This window comes from Muntiacus reevesi, chromosome 14, assembly GCF_963930625.1.
Source record: "Muntiacus reevesi chromosome 14, mMunRee1.1, whole genome shotgun sequence".
In the NCBI taxonomy this organism is placed as follows: domain Eukaryota; kingdom Metazoa; phylum Chordata; class Mammalia; order Artiodactyla; family Cervidae; genus Muntiacus; species Muntiacus reevesi.
In genome coordinates, this window is record NC_089262.1 from 26,553,442 (window position 1) to 26,579,223 (window position 25,782).

Below are 25,782 nucleotides of genomic sequence, written 5' to 3' on the forward strand. Positions count from 1 at the left end.
CTTAGGTCAGTCTACAAAGGCAATAGAAAAAAAAGCAAAAATAAACACATGAAACTTAAACAAACTTATAAGTCTTTTTTACAGCAAAGGAAATCATACACAAAATGAAAACACATACTACAGAATGGGAGAAAACATTTGCAAACAATGCAACCAACAAGGGATTAACCTTCAAAATATACAAACAGCTCATGCAGCTCAACATCAAAAGCAACCCAACAAAAAAATGGGAAGAATATCTATATAGACATTTCTACAAATAAGATGTACAAATGGCCAAAAAGTACACAAAAGGATGCTCAAACCACTGAATATACAGTTCAGTTGCTCATCCGTGTCCGACTCTGCAACCCCATGGACTGCAGCATGCTGAACTTCCCTGTCCATCACCAACTCCTGGAGCTTACTCAAACTCCTGTTCATTGAGTGGGTTATGCCATCCAACCATCTCATCCTCTGTTGTCCCCTTCTCCTCCCACCTTCAATCTTTCCCAGCATCACGATCTTTTCCAATGAGTCAGTTCTTCACATCACAAAGTACTGAAACTTCAGCTTAAACACCAGTCCTGCCAATGAATATCCAGGACTGATTTCTTACAGAATTGACTGGTTGGATCTCCATGCACAAGAGTGCTTTCCAACACCACAGTTCAAAACCATCAATTATTCAGCACTCGGTTTCTTTATAGTCCAACTCTCGCATCTATATATTACTACTAGAAAAACCATAAATTTGACTAGACAGACCATTGCTGGCAAAGTAATGTTTCTGCTTTCTAATATGCAGTCAAGTTGGTCATAACTTTTCTTGCAAGGAGCAAGCATCTTTTAATTTCATGGCTGCAGTCATCATCTGCAGTGATTTTGGAGTCCTCCCAAAATAAAGTCTGTCACTGCTTCCATTGTTTACCCATCTGTTTGCCATGAAGTGATGGGACCAGAGGCCATGATCTTAGTTTTCTGAATGTTGAGCTTTAAGTCAACTTTTTCACTCTCCTCTTTCACTTTCATCAAGAGGCTCTTTAGTTCTTCTTCACTTTCTTCCATAAGGGTGGTGTCATCTGCATATCTGAGGTTATTGATATTTCTCCCGGCAATCTTGATTTCAGCTTGTGCTTCATCCAATCCAGCATTTCATATGAGGTACTCTGCATATAAGTTAAATAAGCAAGGTGAAAAACAAAACAAAACAAAACAGCCTTGATGTACTCCTTTCCCGATTTGGAACCAGTCTGTTGTTCCAAGTCCAGTTCTAACTGTTGCCTCTTGACTTGCATACAGATTTCTCAGGAGGCAGGTCAAGTGTTCTGGTACTCCCATCTCTTCAAGAATGTTCCGCAGTTTGTGGTGATCCACACACTCAAAGGCTTTGGTGTAATCAATAAAGCAGAAGTAGATGTTTTTCTGGAACTTTCTTGCTTTTTTGATGACCCAATGGATGTTGGAAATTTGATCTCTTGTTCCTCTACCTTTTCTAAATCCAGCTGCACATTTGGAAGTTCACGGTTAACATACAGTTGAAGCCTGGCTTGGAGATTTTGAGCATTACTTTCCCAGTGTGTAAGATGAGTGCATTGTGCGGTAGTTTTAGCATTCATTGGCATTGCCTTTCTTTGGGATTGGAATAAAAACTGATCTGTTCCAGTTCTCCTGATTTTTTCAAATTTACTGGCTTACTGAGTGCAGCATTTTCACAGCATTATCTTTTAGGTTTTCAAATAGCTCAACTGGAATTCAATCACCTCCACTATCTTTGTTCATAGTGATGCTTCCTAATGCCCATTTGACTTCATATTCCAGGATGTCTGGCTCTAGGTGAGTGATCACACCATTGTGATTACCTGGGTTATGAAGATCTGTTTTGTATAATTCTTCTGTGTATTCCTGCCACCTCATCTTAATATCTTCTGTTTCCTTTAGGTCCATACCATTCCTGTCCTTTATTTTGCCCATCTTTGTATGAAATGTTCCCTTGCAATCTCTAATTTTCTTGAGAGATCTCTAGTCTTTCCCATTCTATTGTTTTCGTCTATTTCTTTGCATTGACCCTGAGGAAGGTTTTCTTATCTCTCCGTGCTATTCTTTGGAACTCTGCATTCAAATGGGTATATCTTTCCATTAGTCCTTTGCCCTTCACATCTTGTCTTTTCACAGCTATTTGTAAGGCCTCCTCAGACAACCATTTTGCCCTTTTGCATTTATTTTGCGTGCCTTCAGAACCCCATGAACAGTATGAAAATACACTAAATATTAGAAAAAGCAAATCAAAACTACAACATTGTATCACCACACTCTAGTCAGGATCAGTTCAGTTCAGTTCAGTCGCTCAGTCGTGTCCGACTCTTTGTGACCCCATGAATCGCAGCACGCCAGGCCTCCCTGTCCATCACAAACTCCCGGAGTTTACTCAAACTCATGTCCATTGAATCGGTGATGCCATCCAGCCATCTCATCCTCTGTTGTCCCCTTCTCCTCCTGCTCCCAACCCCTCCCAGCATCAGGGTCTTTTCCAATGAGTCAACTCTTCACATGAGGAGGCCAAAGTATTGGAGTTTCAGCTTCAGCATCAATCAGTCCTTCCAATGAATATTCAGGACTGATTTCCTTTAGGATGGACTGGTTGGATCTCCTTGTTGTCCAAGGGACTCTCAAGAGTCTTCTCCAACACCACAGTTCAAAAGCATCAATTCTTTGGTGCTCAGCTTTCTTTATAGTCCAACTCTAACATGCATACATGACTACTAAAAAAAAAAACAAACAAAAAACTATAGCTTTGACTAAATGGGCCTTTGTTTGCAAAGTAATGTCTCTGCTTTTTAATATGCTATCTAGATTGGTCATAACTTTTCTTCCAGGGAGTAAGAGTCTTTTAATTTCATGACTGCAGTCAACATCTGCAGTGATTATGGAGCTCAAAAAAATAAAGTCTGTCACTGTTTCCACTGTTTCCCCATCTATTTGCCATGAAGTGATGAGACAGGATGCCATGATCTTAGTTTTCTGAATGTTGAGCTTTAAGCCAACTTTTTCACTCTCTTCTTTCACTTTCATCAAGAGGCTCTTTAGTTCTTTTCTCTTTATTCCATAAGGGTAGTGTCATCTGCATATCTGAGATCATTGATATTTCCCCCGGCAATCTTGATACAAGCTTGTGCTTCATCATGATGTGCTCTGCATATGTTAATTAAACAGGGCGACAATATACAGCCTTGACATACTCCTTTACCTTTTTGGAACCAGTCTGTTGTTCCATGTCCAGTTCTAACTGTTGCTTCCTGACCTACACATAGATTTCTAAGGAGGCAGGTCAGGTGGTCTGGTATTTCCATCTTTTTCAGAATTTTCCACAGTTTAATGTGATCCACACAGTCAAAGGCTTTGGCATAGTCAATAAATCAGAAGCCCCAAATGCTGGACAGAGTGTTGAGAAAAGGTAATAGTCCTATGCTCTAGGTAGGAATGTAAACTGGTAAGGCCACTATGACCTGCCATATGACTATGAACTGCCATATGATCCAGAAATCCCACTCTGGGTATATATTTGGAGAAATACATAATATCAAAAGATACATGTACCCCAATATTCATTGCAACACAATATACAATAACCAATACATGGAAGATGTGATACACATATATACAATGAAATACTATTCAGCCATACAAATAATGAAATAATGCCATTTGCAGCATCATGGATGGATCTAGATTATCACACCAGGTGAAGTAAGTTAGATATAGAAAGACAAATATCATGTGATGTTACTTATATGTGGAATCTAAAATAGTGATACAAATGAACTTATTTATAAAATAGAAACAGACTCACAGACTTAGAAAACAAATTTATTGTTACCAAAGGGGAAAGGTGGAGGAGGGATAAATTAGAAGGTTGGGATTAACAGATAGACACTACCATATATAAAACAGATAATAAACAAAGCCATGCTCTATAGAACAGAAACCATAGTCAATACTCTGTGATATGGGAAAACAATATGAAAACAATATGGGAAAACAATCTGAAAAAAAAATAGATATATGTATGTGTATAACTAAATTGGTTTGCTATACACATGAAACTAATACAACATTGTAAATCAGCTATCCTCCAATACAAAATAATATTTTTAAAAAATCATACATACATTGATTAAAAAAACAGAAGATGTTATGCATATATATGATGGAACACAACTCACCCATAAAAAATTAAAATAATGACATTTACAGCAACATAGATGGATCTAGATAATACCATACTAACTGAAGTAAATCAGAAAGAGATAGACAAATACCATATGATATCACTTACATGTGAAATCTAAAATGTGACACAACTTATCTATGAACCAGAAACAGTCTCACAGATATAGAGAACAGATTTGTGGTTGCCAAGGGGAGATGGCTTAGAGAGAGGGATGAACTGGGAGTTTGGGATTAGTAAATGCAAGCCCTTATATATGAATGGATAAACAAAAAGGTCCTACTGTATACCACAGGGCACTATATTCATTATCCTAAGATAAACCATAATGGAAAAGAATATGAAAAATTATATGTATATATATACACACACAAACACACACACACACACACACACACACACACACAGAGGCTTCCCTGGTGGCATGAATGGTAAAGAACCTGCTGTCATTGCAAGGGATGTAAGAGATGCGAGTTTGATCCCTGGTTCGGGAAGATCCCCTGGAGGAGGGTCTGGCAGCCCACTCCAGTATCCTTGCCTAGAGAATCCCATGGACAGAGGAGCCTGGTAGGCTATGGTCCACAGAGTCACAAAGAGTCAGACAAAACTGAAGCAGCCTAGCATCCATGCACACATACATATATATAACTCAATCACTTTGTTGTGCATTAGAAATTAATACAACATTGTAAATCAACTATACTTCAATAAAATAAGTGTTTGCTGCTGCAAAGTCACTTCAGTCGTGTCTTACTCTGTGCAACCCCATAGACAGCAGCCCACCAGGCTCCCCCATCCCTGGGATTCTCCAGGCAAGAACACTGGAGTGTTCTGGGTTGCCATTTCCTTCTCCAATGCATGAAAGGAAAAGTGAAAGTGAAGTCGCTCAGTAGTGTCTGACTCTTTCTTTAAAAAGGAATTCTATTAATACATTCAGTGAAAATGACCTTCAATAATAAAGGTAAATTAAAGATGTTTCATACAAAATAAGAGAATGTTTCCATCAGAGAAGTACTATAAGAAATAGTAAAAGAAAATCTTTAGGCTTAAAGAAAATGGTATCAGATGAAAATTCAAATGTGCACTAGATATGATAATACATGAATAAATATAAGAACAGACTATTTTTCAGTATGTCTTTAGCATTATATAGCTACTCCATGCCAAAGGAACAGCATAGCTTTGTGCAGTTTGGAATGTTTGCCAATGCTATGCCTATGACAATCATAACATAAAATAAGGGGAGAGGTGAGTAAATTAACGTTTGCACAATTCTCATTTTTTTGTACACAGTTTCAATATTAGCTTATATAAACTTCAAAGGTTAAACATGTATTTTTCAATCTTTATAGAAATCTCTAAAGAAATAATATAAAGCATTATATTGGAAATGATGTTCACTAAAATATATCTTTAAAAATACTTATTTAACCCAAAGGAAGGCATAGAAGGAAAGTTCAAAAAAATATATAAGACAAACAGAATATAGGTACAATGGTAGATATCACCTATATGTTTCTTACATTCAAATATTCACATCTCTTATTTCTGACTCATATATAATTGAACTGAAAGCAATATTAAATAGGAATCAGTCTACTATCCCCTAGTCTCAGTGGGAATATCCATGATACTTCTTAGATACCATTTATGCATTTTTAACTCTGTCCTTCAGAGTTGTTACTCTGCCTGTCACATCCAAAATTCAAGTTGTCCTCATGAGAAGTTTAAATACTTGTAAACTTGGCTGAATGTCAATAAATTCATTTTATAGACATTTTAGGGAATAATAGTGGTATAAATGATGATTGGGTAAAAAAGGATGTGAGAAACAGTAAACAAAAACTAGATGCTAGAACGATTCTCCATTGATACCCTGTTAGGAACTAATGTAAGAGAACTTGAACTGTTCCTTGGGGCATGGATTGAATTACAGGGTATAGAAGAATGAAAGGCAATATTCAGTATTTTCAGATAAAAGAAAAAGAGATAAGATCCAAGTTTTCAGCCGAGTAAAAGTTTGCCTAATTTTTCTCTAGGAACTGAAACAAAATTGCAAATATCTGGTTAAAAGAGGGTAGGAGAAATTACAAAATAAGAAAGGATTACTTTAGGATTATAAATGTAAAATAACATAAGGTCTATTATTTTTCACTGAAACCGTTTAGGTAGAGTTTATTAACTTTCTTATTAGTGTGCTGCTTTTTTTTTTTTTTTTTTTTTTTAACTTAGTGAATTCAACTTAAGCTTACTAAAGTTTCCATTGGTTATTCTTGGTTTTCCTGTCTATTTTCTCTATGAGAACTTTATTATCTTCACTGCAACTGCTCCCATCACTAGGGTAAAGATAAATACTATTCAAACAGTCAGAGTCCTAGCAGGAAATAAATGGCACATTCAAATATGTGTTATTTAAGGAGAAATTAATTTTTAAAACTTTTTATAAAGTACTTCCAGGGCGGCGCTAGAGGTGAAGAACTCACCCGCCAATGCAGGAGACAGAGACACGGGATTGATCCCTGGGTCGGGAAGATCGCCTGGAAGGGCATGGGAACCCACTGCAGTATTCACGCCTGAAAAATCCCGTGGGCAGAGGAGCCTAGCGGGCTATAGTCCATGGAGTCGCAAAGAGATGGACATGACTAGAAGCAACTTAGCACGCACGCGCATTTTAAAGGTACAAGCACCAGCCCCGAGTACCCTGTCTCACGCATGGAACCTGGACTGGCGATCTGTTTCACATGTGATAATATACATGTTCAGGGTGCTTGGGGCTGGTGCACTGGGATGACCCAGAGGGATGGGATGGGGAGGGAGGTGGGAGGGGGATTTAGGATGGGGAACACATGTACACCCGTGGCGGATTCATGTCAATGTATGGCAAAACTACTACAATATTGTAAAGTAATTAGCACCAATTAAAATAAATAAATTTATTTTAAAAAAATAAAAAGAAATTCCTCCAATATTCAAAGTCATGCTTATAGTCAAACCCTTAACAAAATCTGAATGTCTTGTAAGTTGTCTAGTCTTTTTAAAAATAAATATACTACAAGTATTAAAAAAAAAAAAAGATTTCAAGGTTTTGAATTATTTCAAAATAAAAACTAAAAAATAAATTAAAAAAAAATAAATAAAGGTACAAGCAAAAAGTATACTAAAATGGAGAATGCTCTTCCCAGGGTCTGGTGAAAGCCAATGCAGTTACTGTATTTACTCTGAAAGGTAGGGAAAAAACCTCATTTTTACTAAAATCCAAATAGAGAGAGGACTGTGTGGACAGAGTTCCCTTTGGGCAGAGGGTACCTTCGGGGAAGAGAGTTCCCTGAATGGGAAGGGCCAACTTCATGACAAGAATCAGTTATATGGGAAGAGAGGACCAAGATTATATACCTTGACTTTACTCTTCTCCTTTTCTCAAGTTTCCTACTGGTAATTCCACTCCATTGGCCATGAAACGTGAAGAAGTCTGTGCATTTTACCCATGCACACCCCAGCTCTAGGCACAGATCTGAGGGAAGCGTGAAGAAGCAGATCTATATTGTGAGAAGTCACTGTACGTGGGAAGAACTCTCTCTCTCTCTTATACAGGCATAATATTTTTGACATATTAGATACAATGTTTTTATACAGTATATCACTGTTTTTGACAACTTGCAAATATAGTCTTCTCTCAGTATCTGAGGGAGATTGGTTCTAGGACTCTCTAAGCATACCAGAGTCCAAGGGTGCTCAAGTCCTTTATTAAAATAGCATAGTATTTGCATATGACCTACTCAATCCTCCCATACACTTTACATAAAATCTAGATTTTATGTGAAACTTAATACAATGTAAATGCTATATAAAAATTGCCATTGCATGGAAATTCAAGTTTTGCTTTTTGGAAGTTTCTAGATTTTTTTGGTAATATTTTGAAGTGGGTTGAACCCACAGCTGTGGGACTCTCAGAAAAGCAGGATCAACTGTAATATTAACTTGACTACTGACTAAATGAATCCATTTATTTAGAAAAAATAACACGGTACATGAATATTTCTATATGCCATAATTTAGCTCTATATTATATAGTGATAACATCTATACCATATTAAAAATGACAGTTGGCTATGATATCTGAAATGTGTAATGTAAATTTAATTGAAAACTTACATTAACTGTAAATGATTTCTGATAAGCTCTTACATTTTCACGTAAATAATGAATTTATGTGGATTTATTATGTATGATATACATATATTATATAAATTATTATATAACTTACATATAAACTCCTCGTGTGTTTGTGAATTTGTCTTCTAAGTTTTCGTTTCTTCCCAAGTTTCACCTTACTCATTGAATCACTGATTTTTTTTTAATTTGCATCCTCTGAACAGACCATATGTCTTTTTTAGTTGATGTTTTCATTTATGGTAAAACAATTTTTTGGTACATAATCCTTTCAAGTCTGTCATATGCCTTTGAAAGCTTCATTAACTCTTTTAGGCCACTAGCAAATTACTACTTCAGTGCACCAACTGTTCCCCTTGTCACCTAAAATAGTTTATTCAGCTTCTAAAATAGTCTAACTTGTTCTTAAAAAATTGGTTACCACTGAGAGGCTTACTGAGAAAGAACAGCAAAATTTAAGGAACATTATTACTTGCAGTCATTCAGTTGGAAGCTGAGAGAATTTGTACTGGGGTGCACGAAATTATCCATAAAAATAGTCAATATACGTGTTCTATCAAAGAACACAGAATGCCATTTACCTCCAAGAGAACAGGGTGTGCAGGTGTATATATATAACTAAGGACTGAAGTCATGTGCAAGTTCCCTTAGACTATGTAACGACTTGTATACTGTTAGATATACAGCAACGGTTGCTTTGGGGAAAATGATGAAAATGGCATATATTTAAATTCAGTAGAGCTGAGTTGAAATCAAAGGGTCAAATATGCAAAGAACCACCTGTGATGAGGGGAAATAGTAAATGGATTAAATGGAGACTCTTCAACAATGAAAGCAATACAATTTAAGTAGTTGAACAAGTAGATTTGTTATGTAATTATATTAGGGAAGAGTTTCTAAAACACAAACAGTTGTTAATTCTGAGAGATATTTGTCCTTCAACAGCACAGTGCATTGTTTTCAATCACCAAAACATTTTTCCTCCAAATATGTACTGAAAGTCAATAGTGTTCAAGTTGATGTAACAGCTCCAAAGTAACTAGGTATATGTTCTGCCCTAGAGAATCTTCATGTCTAGGAGGGAAGATGAATCTCTTATATCATTAAATAAAATTTTAGATAAAATGATAATGTTATTTTTTTTATTTCTAGTGGTATGATATTTACTGTTGGATCCACATGGGTCCATTCTTTTAGTCTACTCTTTAAAAATAATATTGATGTTGAATCACTGACTATTTTGAATTTTAATAATAAGGAAAACCTTATTTATGTGTACCTTACACTAGGGTTGGACAAACTTCAAGAATAAGTATTGCTCCCAGTTCCTACAGCTATGTGTCTACAACTTGAGGTTAGATTGAAATTACGCCATACACCGTGCATAGCTCAGAGTCCTCCTCAGGTACATTGGTAGCTTTCTTTTCTGTCTTTCTATCTACCTATAACTTATTTACACAATAATAGAAAGAAAATAGAGATTAAAATTAACCTAATATATTACAGTTTCTGTCAAGGTACAAAATAGAGCTGAATTATATAATTAAAATTCATATTTGAATATTAACATAATCTCTAAAGAGATGTCATAAAATTACATAAAAATGACCAATCTCTTCATACTAAAATTGCACCTTTGTTTTTCATTGAATTATATATTTTAGACAGTTTTTTTTCTAATAGCTCTTACTGATCTTCATTTATTCTGAAAGCAAAATAATTGTGAACCATAATTTATTTAACCAACACATACTTACTAGATGGTTTTGCTGTATCAAATTGTTTATTTTTTTTTTGCATTAAAGTAGTATTCTTGGCTATATAATTGCATTTATTAGCATTATTTTAATTAATTATTCAGCTGAAGTATAGCTTCCTCAGTGGCACTAGTAGTAAAGAACCCATTTTCCAGTGCAGGAGACGTAAGAGATGCAGGTCAGGGTGATCCCCTGGAGGAGGGCATGGCAACCTACTCCAATATTCTTGCCTGGAGAATCCCATGGAAAGAGGAGCCTGGAAGGTTATAGTCCATAGAGTAAGACATGATTGAGGCAACCTCACAAGCTCACTAGGTTTGTCATAGCATGCATAATTGATTTACAATGTAGTGTTAGTTTCATATGTATAGTACAGCAATTCAGTGTGTGTGTCTGTACACACACACACACACACACACACATACACACATATATATGGAATCTATACTAAAGAATGTGCTAACCATCGGACAATTGCACTCATCTCCTACGCTAGTAAGACCATGCTTAAATTCTTGCATGCTAGGCTTCAGCACTATGCAATCTGAAAACTTCCAGATGTCCCAGCCAGATTTAGGGAAGGAAGAGGAACCAGAGATCAAAATGCCAACATTCACTTGATCATAGGGAAAGTTAGGGAATTCCAGAGAAACATCTGTTTCATTGGCTACGCCAAAGCCTTTGACTGTGTGTATCATAATAAACTGTGAAAAGTTCTTAAAGAGATGGTAAGAGCAGACCATCTTACCTGTCTCCTGAGAAACCTGTATGTAGGTCAAGAAGCAACAGTTAGAACCCTGTATAGAACAACTGATTAGTTCAAGATTGAGAAAGAAGTACAAGAGGGCTGTCTGCTGCCACCCTGTTTGCTTAATCTATATACTGACGACATCATAAGAAATGTCCGGGCTGGATGAGTTACAAGCTGGAATCAAGATAGGTGGGAGAAACTTCAGCAACCTCAGATATGCAGATGATAACACTCTAATTGCAGAAAGAGAAGAGGAATTAAAGAGCCTCTTGATGAGGCTGAAGGAAGAGAGTGAAAGAGTAGGCTTAAAACTAAATATTAGGAAAAAACCAAGATCATGGCATCTAACCCCATTACTTCATGGCAAATAGAGGGGGAAAAGGTGGAAGTAGTCACATATTTCCTCTTCTTGGGCTCTAAAATCACTGTGGATTGTGACCACAGCCATGGAATCATAGACATTTGCTTCTTGGCAGGAAAGCGATGAGAAAACTAGACAATGTGTTGAAAAGCAGTGACATTACTCTGCTGACAAATGTCCAGTGGTCATGCACAGTTGTGAGAGATGGACCTTAAAGAAGGCAGAGCACCAAAGAACTGATGCCTTTAAACTATGGTGCTGGAGAAGATTCCTGAGAGTCCCTTGGACAGCAAGGAGATCAAACCAGTCAATCCTAATGGAAGTTAACCTTGAATACTCACTGGAAGGACTGATGCTGAAGCTGAAATTCCTTTATTTTGGTAGTCTGATGTGAACAGCTGACTCGGGAAAAGTCCCTGATGCTGCTAAAGATTGAGGGCAGAAGAAGAGGTTGTCAGAGGATGAGATGGCTGGATGGCATCACCAATACAATGAACCTGAAACTCGGGCAAACTTTGGGAGACGGTGAGGGACAGAGAGGTCTGGTGTGCTGCAGTTGCTTGCAGTTGCAAGAATCAGACATGACTGGGTGACTGAACAACAATAACAATCCATGGAATATACATATTGAGTAGAGTTATTTGTGCTATACAGTAGGTTTTTGTACCTATTTTATATACAGCAGTACCTTAAAGCAGTATTAATAATGAGTATCTACAGATAAAATCAGTAAAAGTTAACTAGTACAAACTAATTTGATTATACATTAAGTAAATTTAATGTGATTATTTTATCAAAAGGGTAGATACATTTTCAGTTTTGGTAAATATTGGCCTCAATAAACTTTACACATCATTTTACATTATGTATGAGTCCCTGGTTCCCCACACCATTGGTAGAAATATTAGTCACCAAAATTGACTTAGTTTGAATAGGAAAATTTCTGTCATTTGCCTCTTCCCCAAGAAACTTTGATATGACTTCAGATGTGTGTTACCAAATAGACACTGTATCATTTATCTTTATTAAGAAATGATAACGGGAAAAATAATAGAAGAAAAAAGAAACCCGTTTGACATGCAGATGATGTATTGTACAAATATCAACAGACACCTTGTTGGTTTCAACAGTATGAAGCTCAAAGGAGATAAACTCTAATTTTGCCAGCACAGATATTGTGAGGTCAAATGTTGGAATGGCTACCATTTATATCACAGCACCTGACAAGCAAAGGATAAGGGCATCTGCCTCTCAATGACAGTCCTGTCTTTCTTTTTTTATTTCTTTAAAATTCCTCCATCTTCCACACACATCTGTCTTTTATACCTCATCTCTATTTTTCTACTTGTTTTTGTTTCAAAGTGATTTTATCTTACTTTGATAGTATTCTCCACAAAATAAAACCTTTCTATATGCTCATGCACACAAAATAGATTATTGAAAGTGTAGCCCCATGGCAGTTCAACTGATTCTACCAATCTATTCCTTAAAGGAAAATGATAACAAATAATAGTTGTCTTTTGCTCACTACTGCCACAGAATAGCACTTTTTGGTGAGGGTGAATTATATATTCAATACACACTTAATTTGACAAGATCAGAACTAAATTGCTTTTCTGAATACTTCTGATTACAGCATATTGTGCTAAACTGTTATGTCTAACTGTGTAATCAAATATACTATGACCGTCCTTTCTCTAAAGCATGCCAATGCCATACAAAAAAGGAGGGGATAAAAAATATGCAGGAACAAATGCAAGCACTTTACTTAGGAAACACACATGTGATGTCACACAAGCCTTTTCTTTAAAATCTGATCAAATAAAGCTTTAAATACAGAACTGGGCAGACAAAGAAGTGCAATTTACATTAGCACAACATTACAAAACACCACAAAAACAGCTAACGGAGTCATCAGAAAACCTGGTAACTTGTGCAACGTGTATGCAGCCAGGTATGTAAAGGGCAGTTTTCTGACATCAGATCTAATGGAGTAATATTACAGGCATCCACAACATATTCTAGTGGGTCAATTCTCTAGAAGTAAACCAGGATCGCTTTCAAATGAGAGTAGTAGGTACTTCTTTATTCACTAAGTGAGTCTAAGACTACAGTATTTTGCTTTAAGCACATGTTCTGAGTCCTTTTATCTCATCAGTTGCTCCCATGAATTAATTTAGTTCAGGCAAATGGTACAGAATAAATGAAAGCCCTCCAAGTTCAGTTCAGTATATGGTAGTGTTCTCATGAATTGTCAAATATGTTAAGAAAAGCAACCATTTGACATTTCCAAAGACACTAAAATGAAGAGTGAAGGACAAATCACTTGGAGGATGAAAAGTCTTTATACAAGTCATGTGGAAAGCATCATGATTTTTTTTCCAGTTTCCCATATTAAAAAACAGAAATTTCCCATTATTTCTAGAACCATATAAAATTATTTTCTGATCATATTGACAACAAATCATGAAAACTTTGAGTGTACCACTGTGTTGTGAAAAGAAAGAGATTTTGGCAGTAAAGAAAATGTATTTCTATTACATCGTGTAGAGTAATTTTCTCTATGACTGACTGACTGAAATTTGCTCAGTCTTGTCTGACTCTTTGTGACTGGCCACAATACTGGAGTGGTGAGACTTTCCCTTCTCCAGGGGATCTTCCCAACCCAGGGATCGAACCCAGGTCTCCCACATTGCAGGCAGATTCTTTACCAGCCCAAGTCACCAGGTAACCACTGGAGTGGCTAGCCTAATCCTTCTCCAGTGGATCTTCCCAACCCAGGAACTGAACTGGCGTCTCCTGCATTGCAGGTGGATTCTTTACCAACTGAACTATCATGGAAGCTATTTTTCTCTATGACTGTGTAAAAATCACTCGACGTTTCTAGTTCTCAGTTGTATTCACCTTAATACCAGCTAGTTTTTAGGTTCTTATATCTCTATGATAATTTAATTTCATATATAAATCTATGGTTGTAGACATTTTAATAAGCATCACATATGGGGGGGGTGTTCAAATTAAAACAAACACCACACTCAGGATAAATTTTATGAAAATCTTTAAAAGTATTTAATGTTTGATAGTTTCCTAGAAACCTAATTTATTAAAGAATATACCTTTAATAACCTAAACTGTCAAAAAACAAAGCTGAAGTTGACCTTCTATTTACATATAAGTACATGTAATTTTTCATGCAGGAATGATCATAAATCCAAGATTTGAACAGATACAGATTTAATAAAAATGTAGGTTCAAGAAATAAAAGAAAATGTCCAGGCCTTAAGTAAATTACAATAGTAGCAAATAAGCAGAAAAGCAAAATCTTCTTAATTTTTAGTCTATTAAGATTAATATCTTTGCAGACAAAGATGGAAAAGCTCTATACAGTCAGCAAAAACAAGACTGGGAGCTGACTGTGGCTTGGATCATGAACTCTTTATTGCCAAATTCAGACTTAAATTGAAAAAAGTAGCAAAGACCACTAGGCCATTCAGTTATGACCTAAATCAAATCCCTTATGATTATACAGTGGAGTGAGAAATAGATTCAAGGGATTAGATCTGATAGACAGAGTGCCTGAAGAACTATGGATGGAGGTTCACAAAATTGTATAGGAGGCAGGGATCGAGACCATCCCCAAGAAAAAGAAGTGTAAAAAGCAAAATGGTTTTCTGAGGATGTCTTACATATAGGTGTGAAAAGAAGAGAGGCAAAAGGCAAAGGAGAAAAGGAAAGATATACCCATTTGAGTGCAGAGTTCCAAAGAATACTAAGGGGAGATAAGAAAGCCTTCCTCAGTGAGCAGTGCAACAAAATAGAGGGAAAAAATAGAATGGGAAAGACTAGAGATTGCTTTTAGAAAATTAGAGATACCAAGGGAACATTTCATGCAAAGATGGGCTCAATAAAGGACAGAAATGGTATGGACCTATAAGAAGCAGAAGATGTTAAAAAGAGGTGGCAAAAATACACAGAAGAACTATACAAAAAAGATCTTCATTACCCAGATAATCACTATCGTGTGATCACTCAACTAGTGCCAGACATCCTGGAATGTGAAGTCAAGTAGGCCTTAGGAAGCATCACTAGAAACAAAGCTAGTGGAGGTGATGGAATTCCAGTTGAGCTATTTTAAATCCTAAAAGATGATGCTGTGAAAGTGCTGCACTCAATATGCAAATTGGGAAAACTCAGCAGTGGCTACAGGACTGGAAAAAGTCAGTTTTCATTTCAATCCCAAGGAAAGGCAATGCAAAAGAATGTTCAAACTACTGCATAATTGCACTCATCTCACATGCTAGCAAAGTAATGCTCAAAATTCTCCAACCCAGGCTTCAACAGTACGTGAACCATGACTTCCAGATGATCAAACTAGATTTAGAAAAGGCAGAGGAGCCAGACATAAAATTGCCAACATCCATTGGATCATCAAAAAAGTGAGAGAGGTCCAGAAAAACATTGATTTCTGCTTTATTGACTATGTCAAAGCCTTTGACAGTGGGGATCACAACAAATTGTGGAAAATTCTTCAAGGGATGGGAATATCAGACCACCTTATCTGCCATCTGAGAAATCTGTATGTAGTTCAGGAAACAGCAGTTAGAACTGGACATGGAACAACAGACTAGTTCCAAATCAGGAAGGGAGTACATCAAGGCTATATATTGTCATCCTTATTACTTAACTTATATGCAGAGTACATCATGAGAAATGCTGGGCGGGGTGAAGCACAAGCTAGAATCAAGATTGCCGGGAGAAATTTCAATAACCTCAGATATGCAGATGACACCACCCGTATGGCAGAAAGGGAAGAAGAACTACAGAGCCTCTTGATGAAAGTGAAAGAGGAGAGTGAAAAAGTTTGCTTAAAGCTCAACATTCAGAAAACTAAGATCATAGTATCTGGTCCCATCACTTCATGGCAAATAGATGGGGAAACAATAGAAACAGTGACAGATTTTATTTTGAGGGGCTCCAAAATCACTGCAGATGGTGACTGCAGCCATGAAATTAAAAGATGCTTGCTCTTTGAAAGAAAAGCTATGACCAATCCACATAGCATATTAAAAAGCAGACACACTACTTTGCCAACAAAGGTCCATCCAGTCAAAGTTATGATTTTTCCAGTAGTCATGTATGGATGTGAGAATTGGACTGTAAAGAAAGTTGAACACCAAAGAATTGATGCTTTTGAACTGTGGTATTGGAGAAGATGCTTGAGAGTCCCTTGGACCGCAAGGAGATCCAACCAGTCAGTCCTAAAGGAAATCAGTCCTGAATATTCATTGGAAGGACTGATGTTGAAGCTGAAACTCCAATACTTTGACCACCTGATGCAAAGAACTGACTCTTTTGAAAAGACCCTGATGCTGGGAAAGCCTGACAGTGGGAGGAGAAGGGAACGACAGAGGATGAGATGGGTGGATGGCATCACTGACTCAATTAACATGAGTTTGTATAAACTCTGAGAGTTGGTGATGGACAGGGAGGCCTGGCATGCTGCAGTCCATGGTGTCGCAAAGAGTGGGACATGACTAAGTGACTGAACTGAACTGATTAAGATTAAGTTAATGAACATCTTATCAAGATCAAGGGCTAATAAAATGTGCATTTTATTGGCACCAAAGAAAAATAAAATAACTGAATCATTAAAAAAATATTTAGGTGTAAATCTAGTAAAACATGTACAAATCCAAAACAGGAAAGCTCTGATTTAAAAAAGCAAAGAATATCTAAGTAATTTGAGAGATAGTCCATGTTCATGGATAAGAAGACTCAGCATTGTTAAGTTGCCAATTCTTCCCAGGTTGAATTATAGAATCAAAAAGAAAAAATCCAAATCAAAATTCCACAAAGTTATTTTGTGGATATTGACAAATTTATTCTAAGATTTATATAGAAATGCAAATGATTCAATAATATTAAAGAAAAAGAACAATATCTGAGGACATACTTCTCACTCTCAAAACTTACTGTGTGGTATTGGGAAAAGAATAATCAAGATCATTTGAAACTGGCAAAAGAGTAGACAAATAAATCAATGAGATGAGAGGCCAGAAATATACCTACATATATATAGTCAACTGATCTCTGTCAAAGGAGAAAAAGCAATTCAATGAGGAAATGACAGTCTTTTCAACAAATTGTCCTACAACAACTATACATCCACATAACAACAACAACAAATCTAGACTTTATATCTTTCAGACTTTATATCTTTCCCAAAATTTAACTCAAAATGGGTTATTAAAACCATAAAACTTTCAGAAGATAATATAAGAAATCTAGGGATCTTCGAGTTAGGTGATGATTTTCTGGATACATAATGGTGATTCATGAAAGAAAAAATTGGACTTTATTAAAATAAAAACTTTTGGACTTCCCTGGTGGTGTACTGGTTAAGAGTCTGTCTGTCAGTGCAGGGGACATGAGTTTAATCCCTGGTCTGGGAAGGTTCCACATGCCATGGAGGAAATAAGCCTGTGAGCTCCAGTTACTAAGCCTGCAAACTGGAGCCTGCAAGTCACAATTACAGAGCTCATGCCCAACAATTACTAAAGCCTGTATGCTCTAGAGAGCCTATACTTGACAACAAGAGAAGTCACCACAATGAGAAGCCGGCACACGGCAACTAGAGAGCAGAACCTGCTTGCTGTAACTTGAGAAAGCCCACCTGCAGCAACAAAGACCTAGCACAGCCAAAAATAAATGAATAAATAAGAATTTTTTTAAGAAATAAATAAACAAGAACTTTTATTCTGCAAGTTATACTACCAAGAGAATGAAAGACAAATCACAGACTGGAGAATAAACATTTCAAAATACATTTCTGATCAAATCTAAAACAATAAGAACATCAAAAGCTAGCCAGGTTGTATAGCAACAGGAAATATCACCCAGTACTGATGGGAATGCAAAGTGTTATGGCCACTTCAGAAGACAGTTTGGCAATTTCTTATAGATTTAAACATAGTCTTACCATGCAAGCTGGCAACTAATCCTAGGTAAATAAAATATCACTCAGAGATAAAATGGAGAAGGCAGTGGCAACCCACTCTAGTATTCTTGCCTGGAAAATCCCATGGATGAAGGAGCCTGGTAGGCTACAGTCCATGGGGTCGCTAAGAGTCAGCCACAACTGAGCAGCTTCACTTTCACTTTTCACTTTCATGTATTGGAGAAGAAGGAAATGGCAACCCACTCCAGTGTTCTTGCCTGGAGAATCCCGGGGACGGGGGTGCCTGGTGGGCTGTGGTCTATGGGGTCACACAAAGTCGGAAATGACTGAAGCGACTCAGCAGCAGCAGCAGCAGAGGTAGAAGGAAAAATGCTATGAAGATATAAAAAGACATAGAAATGAATGGTGTATTGCTAAGTGAAAAAAGAAAGTTTAAGAATATTATGTTACAGTATGATTTCAACTATACGGCATTCTGAGAAAGGCAATACTGTAGAGACAGTAGAGAAAGTGGTTGCCAGGGGTTGAGGAAAAAGAAGAAGGCATGAAGCACAGATGATTCATAGGGCAGTAAAACTATTCCATGACACTATAATGGTGGAGACATGGCAGTATGCATTTGTCAAAAGTCAAAGAAATAAAAAGAGTGAACTGTCATATAAACTTGGCATGAGTACTAAGTCACTTCAGTCATGTCCAACTCTCTTTGAACCCATGGGCTGTAGCCCACCAGGCTCCTCTGTCCACGGGATTCTCCAGGCAAGAATACTGGAGTGACTGATTCCCTCCTCCAGAGGATCTAACCAACCCAGGGATTTAACCAGCATCTCTTAAATCTCCTGCATCTGCAGGCAGGTTCTTTACCACGAGCCACCTGGGAAACCATCAGGTAAACTTTGGGCTTTAGTTAATAATAATGTATCAATATTGCTTCATCAATTGTAATAAATGTATCACACTAAAGCAAAATGTTAAATAGCAGGGGAACTTCATGTGGGAAAGAGAGTGAAATTTATGGGAACTTTCTGCTCCCTTGTTTTGTAAACCTGAAACTTCTCTAAAAAATAAAGCCCATTTTAAAAGATGTACATTGTATTAAGAATTTTTGGAGAAAAAATAGCTCAAAGCATGACATACAAAATAAGGTCTATGGGTCTAGTTAAAAAAAAAAAAAAAAACTAAAACAAGAAAATCAGAAAAACTCTAGAAACATTTACCAGATTATTGGCAAGAAGATGTATAACTCAGACTTTTCTATTTAGAGTCTTTTCTGTGGTAATATAAAGATGACTGCAACAGGAAGGAGGGGATTTATGCTCAGAGAACAAAGCCCTGTGAGTTCATCACCTTCGTGTATATCTTCTAACAGTCGAAGAAACTAAATATGCCATGGATTATTCAGATCAACACTTTGAAAATCAATGTACTCCCAAAGCTTATGTCCCTCTTCTGAGTTTCCCCAGGGTCTGTACCAAAAGTAACATTTGATCTCTTGAATAAACAGATAGTCTTTGTTTGTGACTTCAGATCAAAGCTAGTACACAGATGGGAAAATCTCATGGGAAAGGAAGTGGAAAGGATTGTGGCTTATACTAAGCTAGCTCTATATTTTCTGACTTCCTGAGTGTCTATAAAAATCTAGTAAATCACCTGGTTATCGACATCACTGTGAAAAAATACTTTAGATATTTCTCACTGCATTTGGTCTTGGGGAAAAAGGCAACTTTTATATTTTATGTTTTCATAAAAAAAAATCTCTCTCGCTATTCCCAGTAAGTGTAATCCTTAAATTTTCACATCAACTTGCCTATAGGGAGGTTATGTTGGTTATATTTATGGTGATTAAAAACACCTGGTCATGTCTCCAAGAGTGTGTCATTCATTTGCTAATGGTGATTCTGAGTCTGTCTTTATCCAAAAGTGGTAAAGACAACCTATTCTCTGTATGTGCATGTACACATGCATGTCAGTGGGTGTATATTGCTAAAGTTGATTACAGTCTACCTAGTTTAACACTTGTTTGCCATCACCAAACATAACAAAAAAATAAGAGGCAGTTCCTAAAACACACACAATACACTCAGGTAGCTACAAGAAAAAATACACATAAATAAGACACTGTGTGTTTCCTTGAGAAGAGTGTTGCTATGGGAAAATGTGGTTTGTGCTCTTGAAAGAACACTGACAAAATGAACTTTTGGAATACAAATCCTTCTGAGGATGCGGACTGCCTGAAGGTAAGATTCTTATAGCATGGTGAGAGTAGAAGATTCGTCTTAAAGCCCAGAGCTAGTTAGTGGTTATATTTGGTGTCTAGGTCACTTGTCCTGTAGTTCACTGCTCTTTCTAGTAAATTTTGCTGCTTTTGTTCTTGGCTTCTCACCTACCAAATCATATTTGACAAGTACCACTTAAGGTTACCACTGCAGATCACTAGAGTTCCTTTCCCCAGCAGCTCAAACCAAAGGGAAAAGAGGATAAAGAAAGTAGAGAAAAAATAAATCCTTGGGTTCAAAGGAAAGTGCAGAAGGCCATGCCTTTCCCAGGGCTATCATGAATGTGCACAGCTCTCAAAAAAAAATAAGAAGTCTGCACTCTTACTAGTTTCTACTGGTTTTGTACTAAAACTGTGTGCATTGACTTTGTCTTCTTATAGTCTTCAAAAAATTTTAGATTACCAATGTCTTTAAGCACTTCAGTGGCAGCTGGAGAAACAATTTGGAGTATGTATTCTTTTCTTCTATATAGGAAAGTAAAGAATCTTGAGTCAGTAAAGACCTGCTGTGCCTGAACTTGTTATCTCTAACAAGTATTTTACTTTCTTTTCCCATTCAATTTAATGTTATTTTCACACCTGCCTTGATTTCTTCTGCAGCCTTTTATCCAAGTAAAAGGTTTGTCAACTCTGTCTCCTTTTTACATAGTCCTTAATTCATACAAAGACAAGTAATTCTTTTAAAATGAAGAGGTTCTTACTTTTAGACTTCCAATCTTCTATTTTTGCTTAAATTCTTATACAAGTCAATCCACATCACTCTGTACATGAAATGGGGGTATGATAAATTCATGGTTATTAAATTGTACTGATTATAAATCAGAAATAATAATGTTTGCTAGTTATCCGATAATGCATGTAAGTGACTTTTTGAACAGACAGCATCTAGTATATAACAAGCACAAAGTAAGTACAACTATTACTGCTTCTGTTATTGTTGTCCCTAACATTAAGCAGGCCATTAACTATTTGCTCCTCCAAATTCATTTGCTGCCCTTCTCTGCCCTGTTTTATGCCCCAAGAGGTTGCTCTCTGTGAAATGTCTCCTCAGAGCATCTTTGTCTCTGGCTTCCTGTTCCTGCTGCCCATAACGATCACCACACAACACCAGAGGGCAGGAAGAGAGATCTAAGATAGTTATCACCTGCATATCTCAGTCGCCTCCAGGAAGCAGCTGATAACAGTTATCTTGAGTCACAGCTCCTACAGATGGCCCATCATTTATGGCTACAACTCACTCAGCTCGTGTAACACCTCTCTAGGTCCAAGGTCAATAAGGCTTACATTGCTCCTGTTCTCTTTATTTTCTCTCACATTGTAAGGTCCATTTGTGCTCTTCCAGCATCTATAAATAATCCTTCATTAAGCTTTCTTCAATCAAGTCTTTTCAGTATAGTCTGCCCCCAGCTAAGTCAAATCCAACAATAATACAAATTACTATCTCCACCATCACACCATTACCACCACTAGTATAAACTACTAGTGATACTATAAAAGCTACTAATATTAAATAAGCTTTGAAAGACTAAGTGATGTTTCAAAGCATTCCTATGTATTCTTCAAGAAAATTAAATTTAAAAGCAAAATAAAACAATCAAGCAGATCAAAAAAAAAAAAAAAGCTACTAATATGATGACTATTGCAATTGCTAGTATTACTCCTATTACTATTACTTCTGCTTCTATTACCATTACTGGAAGTAGAATAATACTAGCAGTAATACTAATGTCACTGTGCTATGCTGAGCATAAAGTGAAAGGAGAAACAATACTTATTTCCTTCTATTAATGAAATCATTTCAGTGCCATACCTTTCAAATTTTAGGTATCTTTCTCTTATTTTATTTTCCTAAGGACCAAAGACTATGGTAAGTAGTTTTATCATCTATCTCCTTATAAGTTAACATCTAAACTTGTAAGCTATCATCTAAATTTCTATCCCAATAGTTAAAGCTCATTCCATGGAATAATTTTTACTATTTGTCTAAATGAAAAAAAAAGAAAACAGCTGGCATCTTAGATTCACACTCTTATTTACCTGGCAAACCAGCCAGATAAGTTAGATGATTCATCTGTGGATAGGAAATCATCATAGGAAAGAAAATAGCAAAGACATGATGCATGCTCAATACCAGCAGAGTGTGACAAATGTGACTGACATCACACTCATCACATATTCTTTTGATGAATTTAGTGTGATTTCAGGCTTCCTTGCTAGCTCAGCTGGTAAAGAATCTGCCTGCAATGCGGGAGACCTGGGTTCAATACCTGGGTGGGGAAGATCCCCTGGAGGAGGATATAGCAACCCCTTCCAGTGTTCTTGCCTGGAGACTCCCCATGGACTGAGGAGCCTGGGGGGCTGCAGTCCATGGACTCTCAGAGTTGGACACGAGTAAGCAACTAAGCAGAGTGATTTCAGCAGGACCTGCCTTATTATTGTAAATATAAGGACAACTGAACGATGGGGTCAAACACCTCCAAACCAGATATCATGAGAAGAGTCAGCCCCTGTGTGAATGGTCACTGTCTCAGATCCTGCCTATTTTTGCCAAGAATCGCATAGATGACTAAGTGCTAGTAAGTATCATTAGCTGGAATAATGCTACAGAAGCCTGATCTCTTGAGAAACTGGCTGACGTTTTATTACACAGTGAGCATTCACTTTATTTTTAAAAAACATTATTCTTCAATAGTATTAATACTTTGTATTATTTTCATAGATTCTTTTTTCATTGAAGTAGAGTTGGTTTACAATGTTCTTTTAGTTTCTGGTGTGGAGCAAAGTGATTCAGTTTACATATGTGTCTATAAAATATAGTTATTCATATATTATTTTTCAGAATCTTTTCCATTATTTTTTATGACAAGATATTGAATATGCTTCCTTGTATTATACTGTAGGACCTTGTTGTTTATTTTACATATCGTACTTTGCACCTGCTAATCTCCAACTCCTAATTTATCCCTCTCCACCCCCCCCATTTCCCCACTGAGTTTTTTCTGTGTCTGTGCATTTGTTTCTGTTTTGTCTGTAAGTTAATTAACATCATTTTTCTTTTAGATTCCTCATATGAGTGATATGATATTTGTCTTTCTCTAACTTACTTCACTTAGTATGATCATCTCTAGGTCCATCCATGTTGCTGCAAATGGCATTATTTCATTCCTTTTGTGGCCAACTAAGATTCTATTGATTGCTTAAGGTTGCTTCCATGTCTTGGCTATAATATAGTGTTGCTATGAATCTAGGGTGCATGTATGTTTTTTAATTATAGTTTTGTCTAGACATATGCCCTGGAGTGGGATTGCTGGATCATATGGGAATCCTCCTTTTAGTTTTTTTAAGGAACCTCCATACTGTTTTCCATAGTGACTGCCCCGATTTGCATTCCCCCAACAGTGCAGAAGGGTTCCTTTTCTCCATATCCTCTTTAGCATCTGCTCATACATGTGTGAGGAGATACCTCACTGTAATTCTAATTTGCAATTTTCTGAGAATTAGAGATGTTGAGCATCTTTTCATGTGCCTATTGGCCATCCATATGTCTTCCTTGGAGAAATGTTTGTTTAGGTCTTCTGCCCATTTTTTTGTTTGGATTGTTGTTTTTATACTGAGCGATATGAGCTTTTTGTATATTTTGGAAATTTAGTCCTTGCCACTTGCATCATGTGCATCTTTATATTTTAGTTGTTTCAAAAAGATTCCATTTGATAAATGTCCAATTTATAAATAAATACAATTTTTATTTATATATCTTGAGCTAGTGATATAATTTCTTATTAACCCCATTGTCATTTATACCTTTTTTTTTACTGAGTGTCAGTTCTCTATAGTTTCAGTAGTTATTCCTCAACACTAAAGTGTCTCATGGTTAAACTCATAATCTCCAATATCCTGATGAGAATCAGCATTAAATTCACAAATTCACAAGCTCAATATTAAAAGTCCTTTCAGTACCATAGACTTGGTTTTTGTCCTCTAAAACCAAGACAGTGATAGATGCAGGGGAAAAAAAAAAATCACAGGAAGCAGTGTTTCAATTGCTATGCCTGCCTCATTCCATTTGCCAAGTTTAAGTATTTTATTTTGCTATTTGTGCTTCTTTTCATATGGTCTTAACTGTGTTACCACGTAAATGACAGTATCAAAATGATTCTTCTTTTTGAAACTTGTTAGTTTGAAGCAACTGTCAAAATGCCTTTCTCAGAAATTATGAGTTTCATCTTAAAACTTATCCTGCACAGTTTTTGACAAAGTGTGTATTTCCTGGCTTTTCGTTTATGGGTTTGGGTATTCTACTTTCTCATTAATTAATTTATTTGGCCCCCCATTTTCTCACATAAATTTCCTCAAGATGCTGCTATAAGTCCTCTTACCTCGAATAAAGAAGTGATCCTGTAGTCAAGCAAACAAACATTTATTTAGAACTCCCCCTTTTTAAATTTGAGTCTACATCCTTTTTCCCTATCATCTTTCTCTCTCTTAGCATCTTAGATCTACTTTTCTGAGCCGGTGATAAAATGATAGTAGAAACTAGTCATAACCCCTGCCCTCAAGCAATTTATGACTTAATGAGGGATAACCAGTGATCACATAATCTCACAAATACATGAAAAAACATAAATATAGGAAGTATAATGATAAAATATGCATTTTATAAGAGCATGTAACAAAGTAAGCTGACCTGATCTTAGTGTTCAAGTTGTGCAATTGCTGACACCAGAGAAAACTTTATGAATAAGGAAGATTTGATTCTCTTTTGTTGAGATCATTGGACATTCAGTAAAAGATATTCAATTACATAGAAATGTGATCAGATATGCCATTTTTAAATATGACTTGGGTTTCCATTCAGAGAAGTCATGCAAGATAGGGCAGCATGGAAGCAGGAGAACATTAAAGTGGCCATTCTCAGATGCCAGATGTCCTGCATATCTATTGAGTATCAAACTACATCAAAACTTAGAGGAGTAAAACTACAATCATTTCATTAAGCTCACAAACTCTGTGGGTCAGGAACAGGGCACAGGGAATATAGCTGAGTTGAGGAGCTGAAATCATCTGGAGGCTTCTTCATCAACACCTTGTATGGAGTTACTTTAGCGCTGGGCACAGCTGAGATGTTGAACTGAACAACTTTATGTGGACTTTCTATGTGGGTTTGCCTTCCTTATAGGATGGCAGAGTCATGTTAGTTGGACTTCTTACATGGTAACTTAGGGCCCCAAGTATGCCTGTTCCAAGAAAACAAGAATGAAGCTGTAGGGTTCTTTATGACATGCTCTTGGAAGTAAAGTGGCTTC